At 39.9% G+C, this 11,817-nt stretch overlaps 1 long non-coding RNA gene across 1 annotated transcript; it reads right to left on the bottom strand.

The window, feature by feature from the left end:
• Positions 1-5,125: 5,125 nt before the first annotated feature.
• On the bottom strand, positions 5,126-8,744 carry LOC134543268 (uncharacterized). Its single transcript, XR_010076903.1, has 2 exons — positions 8,645-8,744; positions 5,126-8,388 (listed from the first exon to the last, which is right to left on the bottom strand). It is a non-coding gene; the product is annotated as an uncharacterized LOC134543268 (long non-coding RNA).
• Between the last annotated feature and the right edge of the window lie 3,073 nt (positions 8,745-11,817).

The raw sequence follows: 11,817 nt of genomic DNA, 5'->3' as shown, positions 1-11,817 counted from the left end.
GTTTCACCATTATACATACCTGCCAACTTTGGCCAGTCCAAAAGCGGGAGGTTTTTTAGTATGTTGGGGGGGGGGGGGGGGGGAATTTTGAAAAAATTTTAAGAGTAAACCAGCATGATTAGCACAAGCAATGGGCAAATTGTGTTCTAAAATAAAAATACGTTAACTAACACTCTGCTTTTGTCACACTATCTTCTTTCAGACTTGTGTCACGAAAAACGTCTAATTTCTGATTTGATGCCATAGCATTGACGGCATGTTTCTTCGTATTTATATGCTTCAAAATGTCGCCCTTTCCGGCATGCGAGACGGAAAAATCACAACGACACAAAGAACAAAATGTAGCATGATCACCTTTCCTCGATTGCAAAATGCACGGAAATTCGTCACTAAATGTCTTCTTGTACACAGCAAGATACTTCACAGTAGGCTTACTTAGCGCCATTTCTATTAAATCCCTATTGCGGAGTAGGCCTACAACTAAACAACGCGTACAAAATACTCATCACGCAACTGCTTCCACAAAATAATATTTTTATGAATACACCGTTGAATAAATTCGGAGACTGTACTATATGCTACCTCTACACTTCGTCTGTGAGCACAGACGCGAACAAAGGCGAATTTGTTCGGGGACGAACAAACAATTCACACATAGCCGGCTGACAAACCGAAGCGAATTTGGGCTCGAATGTAAACAGTGGTATCATTTACTCATTGTTAATCCACTCCGTCTTTATTTCAAACCAACACCACCGAAAATACAGTTTACAATGTTGTCAAAACACGCCATCTTTTTCTGGTTGGCTAATAAACACCAATGACAAACGTGTACCAAAACAGCTCCCATAATTATCGTAAATAACTACGTTTCTTTCTTTGATGTACGTTTAACCAAGCGTTTTAGCCGACAATTGTGGGCATTTAGGCTATTAAAATAACTACACGTTATGGTACGAACCGTAGTTACTATACGATTGTACGGAATAATGGTACAAACATATTAATTCTATAAATTTATTGCATTAAAAACTTCAAGAGAAACAGAACCAAAAAACGGGAGATTTGAATGACAAATCGGGAGGGCGGGAGAAAGGGTACAAAATCGGGAGTCTCCCGCCTAAAGCGGGAGGGTTGGCAGGTCTGCATTATATTATCAGGTTCTGTTGAAGCTACTTACAGTGCAAGATCTTTGATCTGGCATTCTACGGTCCGACTCATTCTGCAATCCGGCACCTCACATTCAGATATTTTCGAGTGAGCTGCCAGGGTTCATACGTCTCCTTAATATCCATAAAAATAGTCCTTAATTTGTTTTACATTGATTAAGGGCCCGTAAATTCCTTAAATTTCACCAAAAAAAATCCTTAAAGAACTCTTAACATAGGTAAAGACTTGATAGCTTGCAAGTAATGGATAAATGTATTGGGGGGGGGGGGGGGGTTTCCCCCACACTTCGCAGCAAAACAACACTTGTGCATGCCCAGTACAATTGGCAAATTTTGGGCCACATGATTAGATTTAATGTACAAAAAAAAATGTTATATCTTATTTTTTTTCCATAGTTTGTATTTCACCTTTAAACTAAAAAGGTTTGTATCATTGTCTTTAAAATTTTAAAGTAAATATAATTGTTGATCATAATTGACGGTAGGGGTATTAAATTCAGATAAACACTGCTTGGGTTAGCTATGTTCCAGAGATAATTCTGGACAATAGGGGCTTATCTGTAAGAATTGAACCAACGAACAAACTTATTTTTTGTGCATTACCTAACTATTTAACATTGTTATTTTTGTTATTTTCTTGAGGTACTTTTGTGATATTACAATTGGTTTTAAAACCTGTTGATAGTGATGAAGTAAAGAAGTCCTTAAAAACTTCTTAATTTTTGATAGTTCAAGAGGATACGAACCATGGTAGCGGCAGTTGACTGTGGCTGCCAGGTAGCATCATTACACTACTTGCTTTTTTAGTTTGCTGAAATGTGTTATTTCTTTCTACAGACCAGCTTACTGCAACTTTTTATAAATACCTTTGTAGTGTAAATGTTTCTTTAGTATTCCGGTTAGAGCTGTAATACTCTTGATAATCCGGCATGGCTGTGGTCCCAAGTGTGCCGAATTGAAGACCTTTTAATTAAATTTAAGGGTTCCTTTAAGAATTCACAGATTTAATTTTCAGGTCGGTAGTGGTAGGTAATATTTGTCATGTGACTGAAACACTCAATCAAATTCACAATAAAGCTCTCATAACACTGATGTTTTTTTACTGAATGTTGCTTTTTTTGTAAAAGTTTTTTAATTTACATTTATCTAGTGTATTCAATCCTATTGTTGCATTTAGATTTTTAAGTTTATATTTCTCTTGTAACATCGTAGAAACTTCATATACAAAACATACATTGTATTCTAAAATATTTTAGAAGTATGTAGTATCTATCAAACATTTTCACTTATCCATTCCACGCTGCCAAAGATTTTTGAATTTTTTTTCTTTTCAGTGTATCCAGAATTTTCTTATAATTTATAGTTTATTCTTGATAGAAATGGTGTGGCCTTGAACTTGACATTGGCCCGGTGTAGGTAGGTGGGTAGGTAGGTTCTGTGGTGTGCCGCTATTCACAGGCGTACGCAGGGGAGTGATGAGGGATATCCCCCCACCTCCCTCTGAAATGAAATCCTGAATATAATAACCATTTGCTGCTCTTATAAGCTAAGCATTAAACAACTTTATTCACCCCTAGTGATAAAGGTTACAGTTATCAAAAAAAAGTTTCATACAATATATTTTAGTATTATTTTTTAAGTTTTACAACAATTTGAACGTGTTCAATGTTGCATGTACGAAGAGAGTAATGAAATTCTTGTTCTATGACCATATTTTGGGTCACCCCTTGCAGTAAGGTTTGTTGGTATCAAAAATTGTTTCAGGTGAAATTTTTAGATAACATTAGATATTTACAATAACTCTGAGAGTATTTGATACTGTGCCTACTAAGGTAGTTATGTATTTTCTTGTCCTTTAATCACTATTTTTCCTACCCCTTGAGTTAATGGTTAGAATTATCACAAACCTTCCAAACAAAAGTTTTAGGTACAAACCACTCTTAGGAGGTAAAATAACTTCAGAGGGAACATTTCTAGCCCATTGGTCCGATTTTGCCCATTAACGAACCTTATTGAGATTTTCCATCTCTATATTTCATTTAACTGTCGGATGGTAATTTGCACAGAATTACCGTATTTATCCACGTATGGTTCGCACATTTTATGCTGATTTTTAGTTTAAAAATGTAAAGTGATTCGTATGCGAATTCGTAACTTTGGGTAAAAAAAATATAATTGTGGTGTATCTTGAGTATGTGGGTAATTAACTCTCTTTTGGTTTTTAAATAAATATGTTATGAGTAAGTATAAATTGTTTATTTAAAATATCTCAGCAGTGCGTGAAAAGCACTATGAATGATGCCATTGTGCTCGACTGCCCGGCAGTCATGCCAGTCGTCCAGCCAGCACCCTCGAGTGACGTGACTTGCTGGGCTGGTATTCGACTGGAGGAGGGTAAATTTAAAAATAAACCAGCCAGTTCGTGTGTGTGCGTTCTGTGAGTGCGTATGGCCATGTAGTTCTCTCTACCTCATTCCCTCCACCATACTTGTAATTTGTAAATGACCGTGAACTGGCACAATCTCCGTGTATCTATTTTTACAGGTTTTCAAGATGCAACTGTGACCCAACATAATTTTTTTTTTATGTAAGATTCCTCAGCTTTTAAACGCAACATTCCATGACAAAATTACATCCATCGTCGGTGCTTTGAAAGCCTTACTTGTAATCCCGGCTTCTTACATTCTTCAGCTCTTGCACAAATTTTTCACTGACTGTAACATGAGTGCAAGTTTTTATAAAAGAAACTGACTGTAAAGGGTAGCTTGCTGCCTTTTTTTTCTATTCTGGAAAAGGACTGGTTAAAAAAAAATATAATAGCCAGGAAGGGATACAGGCTGTCAAACTGTATGTCTGATAACAAATGATAACTGGAACATGTGTAAGAGGCCTACATGTTCAGAAACAATTGAGGATCTTTCGTGCAAAACTTGTCATGTTTTTCACCAGTAAAAATGTATGTTTCACATGTTTTGAAACCCTTTTTCTGAGGCAGAGAACACTTACCAACTTACAATGATATAAAACCCAACATATCCAAGCCAATTACAAGTGTGAAGTGTGGTTTTACGTTTTTGTGCAAAACTCGACATGTCCACAAGCAGCTGTCCCAATTATTAGATATATGTAAATAAACTTACGAAAAATGCTCTAAATAAATGTGGGCTGAATCAGGTTGTGGCAGGCCATATTTGAAAGATTATATTATTGCATGTAAGGAAATAATAGAAAGTCTAAAAGATACGGTACTGAAAGTCACTACAACAGAACAAAATCTAGTCGAATATACCTACCAGGAGATGTGAACATAAGCAAGTTGCACAAAATGTATAACAATTCAGTTGAAAAACCACTCCATGTAAAGAATGCTATGTTCCGAAACATTTTGCACTGACTTCAACATTGACAGCAGATCTCAAGTTTCAGATGTATGCACTTGAAAATGATATACTTAATGGAAAAGATCCCCTAAAGAAACTGGCTTTGGTAAATGAGAAAAGAGTTCACAAACATTGGTATAATGAATTTTTTAGTTTGGCCAGAGAGATACTTCATCTGTTTCAACCTCTGCCGAAAATACCTATTCAAGAAGCATTCTATGCACATTAGTTAGGGTTTTACATTTTGTGTGTTGTTTTGGATTCAAGGAATCTAACCTTTTATACTTGGACGGTAGATTTGGCCAGATGTGGGGCAAGAAAAGTAGAATTTAGGGGGAGAGGGGGGGGGGGGGGCTCTGTATCTGTATCCTGGTTGGTCATGATTAGTGATTAATCAGCATAAAGTGCATACACAGCTAAGTGATCATACTTACAAATGTTTATGTTGTCAGGGCCCAGTTAATTGCCATCTCATGCATCACTAATCATTTGGTGGGGGGAGGGGGGGGGAGGCAGTAACACCTCTTTGCCTGCTGTTTGCTTTCAATTTATTTTATTTTTTTGGTGGGAATAATATTTTTGGGGGGCAAGGGGAAATTTTGTACAGGATTTCGGAGGAGGGGGGGGGTATATCCCTCCCATCTCCCCCTCCACAATTCGTCCTTGGACATGATGTCTGCTGGCAAGTCCCAGGTGTTTGTACCAAAAACACATGGCTTACTGCTGTGTGTACCACAGGGTGGCGGGTGTCTTCCCATTAAGGGTAACAGGAACCCATATATAAGTTGTTAATCTGGGGTTTAATAAGATGGCTCAATATCAAAGGTGTTGCATCCACGAGAGGAGGTGGGTTCAGGGGTGTAGGCCGGGGGGGGGGGGGGGGGTTAGGGGTTCCACCACCACCAAATCATTAATTAATTTCCTATTAATCACTCAAACGAATTTCATATTAAAATTAATAAAATTTTTACCATTACAATATTTAAATTTAAGTACCGAAAACTGCTAAAATAGCACTATTTTACACCTTAAAATCCAAATTTTCCCAGGGGAGGACCCCCCATACACAAATCCTGGCTACGCCACTGGGTGGGTTGCAGGCCATTAAAGCTAGGACATCATGTCTTGCATGCCTTTACTGCCTAATCCCCTTCAGGGCACCATCAACACTGGTGGCCTTTTCAATCATGCTGGTTCTGAGTGATTTGTTACTTGGGGATGATGGCTGGTGCTCCTAAATTATAGTGGTGCTGCCAATTGTGGGCACTGGTACTCACGTTGCGGCTCTGGTAGGTATTGTATGTGACTATATTTGGTGTCTGGTCTCTGATCCTCCAGCGGGTGGTAGTTCTTGTGTTCTTCCTAGCAGGCAATGTAGGTTATTTTCTGTTGTGAGCACTTGCTGCAAATTTTCTTTCACTGTCTTTGTACAGCATGAGCAGAGGAACTGGTTGCATAACAGATGACTGGTGGATACAGTTGAAGAGGACCAGCATGAACTTCTCCATAGCCTGTGTGTCTTTTTGAGCCTCACCTTAAAAACCAAACTTATAGCTCAAAGTCAGCTGGCTGTTGGCATGACATTGCATGGGATGTGTGGTGAACTCCTGTTCATTCTGTGTTGTAATTCCTCACAAGTTCCTTATCTATGAGCTCTTCTGCACAGTTATTCACTGATATAATATGCCAACTCCTCAACAAGCATGACATACTGTGTAATTTGTTCATTACAACACTGCAGAAGCTCACGTGGATTCTCGTGTAAGGACGTTCAATGCAACAAATCGCCTTGCTACTGTGGTGCCCTGCGGCACTACAGGCTTTGAGGTTGTGTATCTATTCATGAGGTTTTGTTACATTGGATTTATATTCGGTGATTAATTCCCAATGCCATTGCCAGAACTCTTTACACACCTTGATTGATACAACAAAAGCCGAGGCTAAATTGTAAACTGAGCTATGTTCGCTGCGCCCAGGTTGCCAGACAAGATAGTCTAATTTGCAATGTCGGAGAGATGCATGCCATAAGATTCAAGTGATGATTTTGACAATGACAATAGTCTTTTGGGTTCATGAATTTAATCTAAAAACAAAATAATTACAAGAAATTCATAATTTGATGAAGCAGTTGCTTGCGAAGACAAAACCAAATGTATGGAGTACCTATTTCAGAAAAATTCAACTCAGTTTGATAGCATTCCCTTGCAATCAAATCCAAGGCATTGTCCTGCATATCCTGCCTTCTGTATTCTTCCGTCCTTTCATGCCATAAACATGGATATTTTTCTAATAATTCAATTAACTTTTCCATCAACTTGACTATTTAAAGCAAAAAAAGTAAGTTAAATTAAACTTCCTAAAAAGCAAGTGCAATAAACTAAAAAACTTAAAGGCACTGGTACAGTAAAATGGGGTGAATAGGGACAATTTTTTTAGTTTTTGTTAAATAATTTCTAAATCACTGAAGAATGTTGTATGATTATATTTTTATTTAGTAGTTCTTTTTATTAGCTTTCTATAGCATAATAAATTTTTGTATTTTCTGTTAATGTTTTACAATAATTAATTTTTTTTGCCTGTCCCTATTCACCCTAGAGGTGGGGTTAATAGGGACACCTGAGGTTTTTCAATATGTGTCCCTTTTTAATCATAGTATGGTTAATAGGGACATATGCTTGGCTTTTTAAATGCATGTAAAATGTTTTTAAAAAGGTTAAATAACTTCCATTAGTAGTTTTATTCGAAATTTGTCTATATAATAATTTCAAAAAGGCATATTAAAAATGAATTTTAAAAATTGCACAAAAAACAAGTTCATACTTATAAGCTCCATGATGCTGTTATGCATAGTCTTGGAAGATAGTCTACATCCAGAATATAATGTTACCTACATTAAGAAGCACACTGTATTTACCGGTAGGCCCTACCACAAATAATATGTGGAAACACTAGGTTGGTTTGCTGGTTTACTTGAAGGTATGCCATCCCCTCCTAATTTCAGGTGGGTTTAACACTTGCAAAATCTGTTTTTTGCTGAACTCATATTCATCTGCGACATTGGGGAATGTGTAAATTGAAGCCATCTTCCCAATAAAAATCTTTTCAACACTATTTTCATACTGAAATTTTACCCTCACCCAGTCCCCTTCTTTGATTTGATCAACTTCCTCATTTTCTTCATTATTTTTATCATCAAATTCCACATCACAATCCTCTGATTCCAAGTCAGCAAGAGAAACACTCTGATCTGGTAAACACTCAGACGCTTTTTCTTGCATGTTTGCTTCAGGTTCTTCATTACCATAGCACATCTCCTTTAAAAACTGTGAGAGATTGTCGTTCACTGTTTTTTCATTCTCCTTTCCTTCATTTGGTTGATCAGCAGGAAATGCAGGAAGTCCTTCAAGGACCCGTTCTCTTTTCAATGGGAACAAGCCCGCTTTTTCAAAACCTGAAGATATGTCCTTGCTAAGTTGGTCATTTACATTCATTTTTTACAATGTCTGTTTTAAAAGACAAGGAAAATACTGTTTGTCAAATGACTTGCTGTTGTTCTTGGTTTTGAGCTTCCATTTTTCCAAAACCAACCTCCAGTGTATCTTCAGCGACCTGAAAACAGCAACATCTAGTGGCTGTGTTAGATGGGTTGAGTTGGGTGGTAAAAAACAAATGAGATGTCATGTCCAGCCAGCATGAGCCTTAGCAGCTGCCCTTACTGACATGCCTTCCTTTACTGCCAAAACTGCACGTGTGACTCGGTCATGGTCAATCGTGCATGTTTGCTTGAAGTGGGTTCACTCTTGTATGCCCGACCCATTGTTGCAGGTTAATTTTCTAACCTAGAATAACCGTACAAAAATAAATAAAAATTGTACAATTAAGCATTTAACGGTTTTTGATTTTTTTACTACTACCTACAAGCTTATTTAAACTTATAAAACTAAACACATTCCATTCCAACTTCGAAGTGTTATAATTTAACACTGTCCCCATTCACCCCTCTGTAAGTACAAAAAATGCAAGTTTTCCTAAACATTACTGTAAAAATTATTAATATGTCACAAAATTAAGGTGTAAATATTTAAATATACTTACGAAACATCAATAAAAACTATAATGTATTCATCAAAAAGATTTGCTAAACCACCTGCTCAAATTAACAAACAATTGTCAAGTTATACAAATGGCTACTATAAACAACAGTTGATTCTCATGTTGCCAGCCTAAACAAAAATAATTACCTAACAGTTTTGTCTACATAGTTGGAAAGACTTAAAGATTCACAGAAGTTTAAAAAAAAAGTGTTGTGATATCTTTAAATTAAAAATTACAGCTGTACATTAAATGTTTTAGAAATTTTTTGTCCCTTTTCACCCTTTAGACCATATTCACCCCATTTTACGGTACAGATTAGGCATTTATCAAGCACCCAAACAAATGAAAAAATAGTGGCCTACTCTGGGAAAAAATTTCAAAATTTGAGATGGATTTAGGACTAATATATTTTATAATGACGTCCATCGGCCTAAGGTCCCTAATTTCCTGTTTGCGAAAATTTCCTGTTTTGCCCATGTAGCTCTCGTCGGTGAGGAGTGAGTTCAGGCCAACGTGGCCGGGACCGGAAAATACGGGACCTGGAGGGAATTTTACGAGGGTAGGAGGAACGGTAGGTAGTTCCAAGGATAACTCGGTGATGTCCGTTTCCACGAGCCCCTTTTATTTCCGTATAGAGAATCTGCCGCAGCCTGGCCGGCACGTCGCGGAACGAGCGCCCTCCCCGCCGCGACCCGGACTCCCGGAAATAAGTCTCGTCCTTAGAATACGTCCCGACACGAACAGAGGAGGTAACCCCGTAGCTAATGGTTCCGGTTACGATTGTTCCGTATTGATGCACAGCATGTACGTGGCCCGTCACGTAAGAGGAATAAGGTCCTATGAGTGCTCGTACTGACAGAGGTTCGGCGGTCCGGAGAGGCACTTACACAGCCTATAACGTAGGCAGGAGAAGTCCCGGAAAAACTCGTAAAACTGAGTACGTCCAGCGATATAACGAATGCAGCTCAGCTGCAGAGACGACCCGTGACGTTTCACTGTCGGTAAACTTCGAGATGAGAAACGTGTCTCCCGAGCAGCGCGGAGCGGAGCGCACGTCTGCTCGCTCTCGCGTCTCGTTTACCACTGCCGTCCCCCGCCCGCTAGCGGGCCGAGGCCCGTGGGCCGCGGAGGAGGGGAGGGGAAATCGGCTGGCGTGAGAGAGGCCCGCCTCGCGGTGCGCCAGGCTGCGATTACATAACTAACATAGCATAAGCACTTGAAAGAATCACAGAATTATTAAAACGACATGACAAGTAATTAATTAATAAAACGAAATACACATGAATTAATTAGTTACGAATAAATTACAAGTGAAGTATTTACACAATGTTTCAGACGTGAGAGTTTTGTTACGTTACAAAATATACGCAATTGTGGAGGCTCGTGACCACTTAAAAGTACATAATAAGCATAATTATTTACAACACAAAAAGAAGCCCACTATGGCATGTTAGGGTGCACGCGGGTGCGTCCCTGACCGTAGCACTTCACAGACGGTGCACTGGGGGGACAAACCTCCCTTAGGACCACGTCGGTGGACAGGTACGGCCTCTGCATCTGGGAGGGTACGACGACTGTCGTCAATAAGAAACTCTCATTTAATACACTGTTAATGACGGGTTCAACTACTACTATCGTCATTGGTTCGCAGGCCACCGCAAGCTTCAGTTAGGGCGGTATTCCAAGACGTTTGAGTAAGGTAGCGAATATGCACTGCCTTGTTGGACAACTGCCGTACCCTAACTCTCGGGTCATATTCCAAAATGTGTCCTAACTGAACTCCTGTAAGGTATCAGATCGGCAGCCGTTTTAATAAACGAGGACTTGTGCGAGGCTATAAACAGTTGTACTTCGTGGAATCCATTGTAATTTTAGCTTATTTTTTAAAACTATGGAATTATAATGAATGTTTAATTTTGGTTGTACAAGAATATAAACAATGAATTTTTGGCCGTATTTATGTTTGCTGTTTTATAAGATATTGGGGGGGGGGGGAAATTGTAATTGTAAAAGTTCCGTTAAAGTTCATTAAAATATATATATATTGACGACGTTAGGGCCGTTCCCGTGGTTCGGAGTCGCTGCCCAGCTGCTCCGGTAGAGAGGGTACGTGCCACGTGGCAAGGGAACTACCGTAACTTAGGTGGAATAAAAGAGTTTTTAACGTTAAGGTGTGTTTAATGCACACGTCACACACTGTACATGGGCTGTCACGGCTCCCCTCTGTGATAGTCCATCAGGGCGAGGCCCGGCTCCACGCACCTTGAGTGCGACACGACACTACCAGTGACCTGACTGGCGGTGACACGACAGTGACGCGACTGACAGTGGCGTGGATGACGGTGACATGACTGGCAGTGACGCGATTGACGATGACACGAAAGACTGACGTAACTGCCGACGCGAACGACGGTGACGTGACTGACGGTGACGTGATTGACGGTGACGTAACTGACGACGCGAACGACTGTGACGTGACTGACGGTGACGTGACTGACGGTGACGTGACTGACAGTGACGCGAATGACGATGACAAGAAAGACTATGACGTAACTGCCGACGCGAACGACGGTGACGTGACCTTCGCGACCGCGCTCTCTCATGCCACTCAGGCGACTGACTCGACCCACGCTCCGCGACGTCTCAGCGGCCTCCCCCCTTGCCGCATGCACATGAATCTCCCCTCTTCCCTTCGTGTGCGAGTGCGTGGAGCCACATGGTCACAGGCGGGGAGACGCGACTCAGTCGCCCGGGAAACACATCTACAGGAACACAACAAGACAAATAGATATTCACACCCTCACATAATTACATAAACAAAACCTTTGTTACACTTTTGCGCACGGGCGCCGGCGCACACGCAAGCCTGAAGCAGCAACGGGCAATAATGGCCTCAGCGAGCCGGAGGAGCACTTGGGACGACGTCAATATATATATATACACACACACACACAGCTATGGATCAAATCGGCAACAGGTAGGACACCAAAAATCAGTTCCCTTAAAATAAGGGACTGGCCATGTCCTATCGTGCACTTGGAATATGGTTAGGGTATAGGTATTGCATATTCAACACCTAACCCCTTATTTTGTGTCTTGGAATACGGTCTTAAGTCGACAGAGAATGAAGTTAAATTGCCAGACCTATCTATGTGACCGTGGCTCCACCCCTC

This window comes from Bacillus rossius (assembly GCF_032445375.1).
Source record: "Bacillus rossius redtenbacheri isolate Brsri chromosome 9 unlocalized genomic scaffold, Brsri_v3 Brsri_v3_scf9_2, whole genome shotgun sequence".
Lineage (NCBI taxonomy): Eukaryota > Metazoa > Arthropoda > Insecta > Phasmatodea > Bacillidae > Bacillus > Bacillus rossius.
The sequence above is the reverse complement of the archived record's forward strand: the minus strand, read 5'-3'. Positions and strand labels throughout refer to the sequence as shown.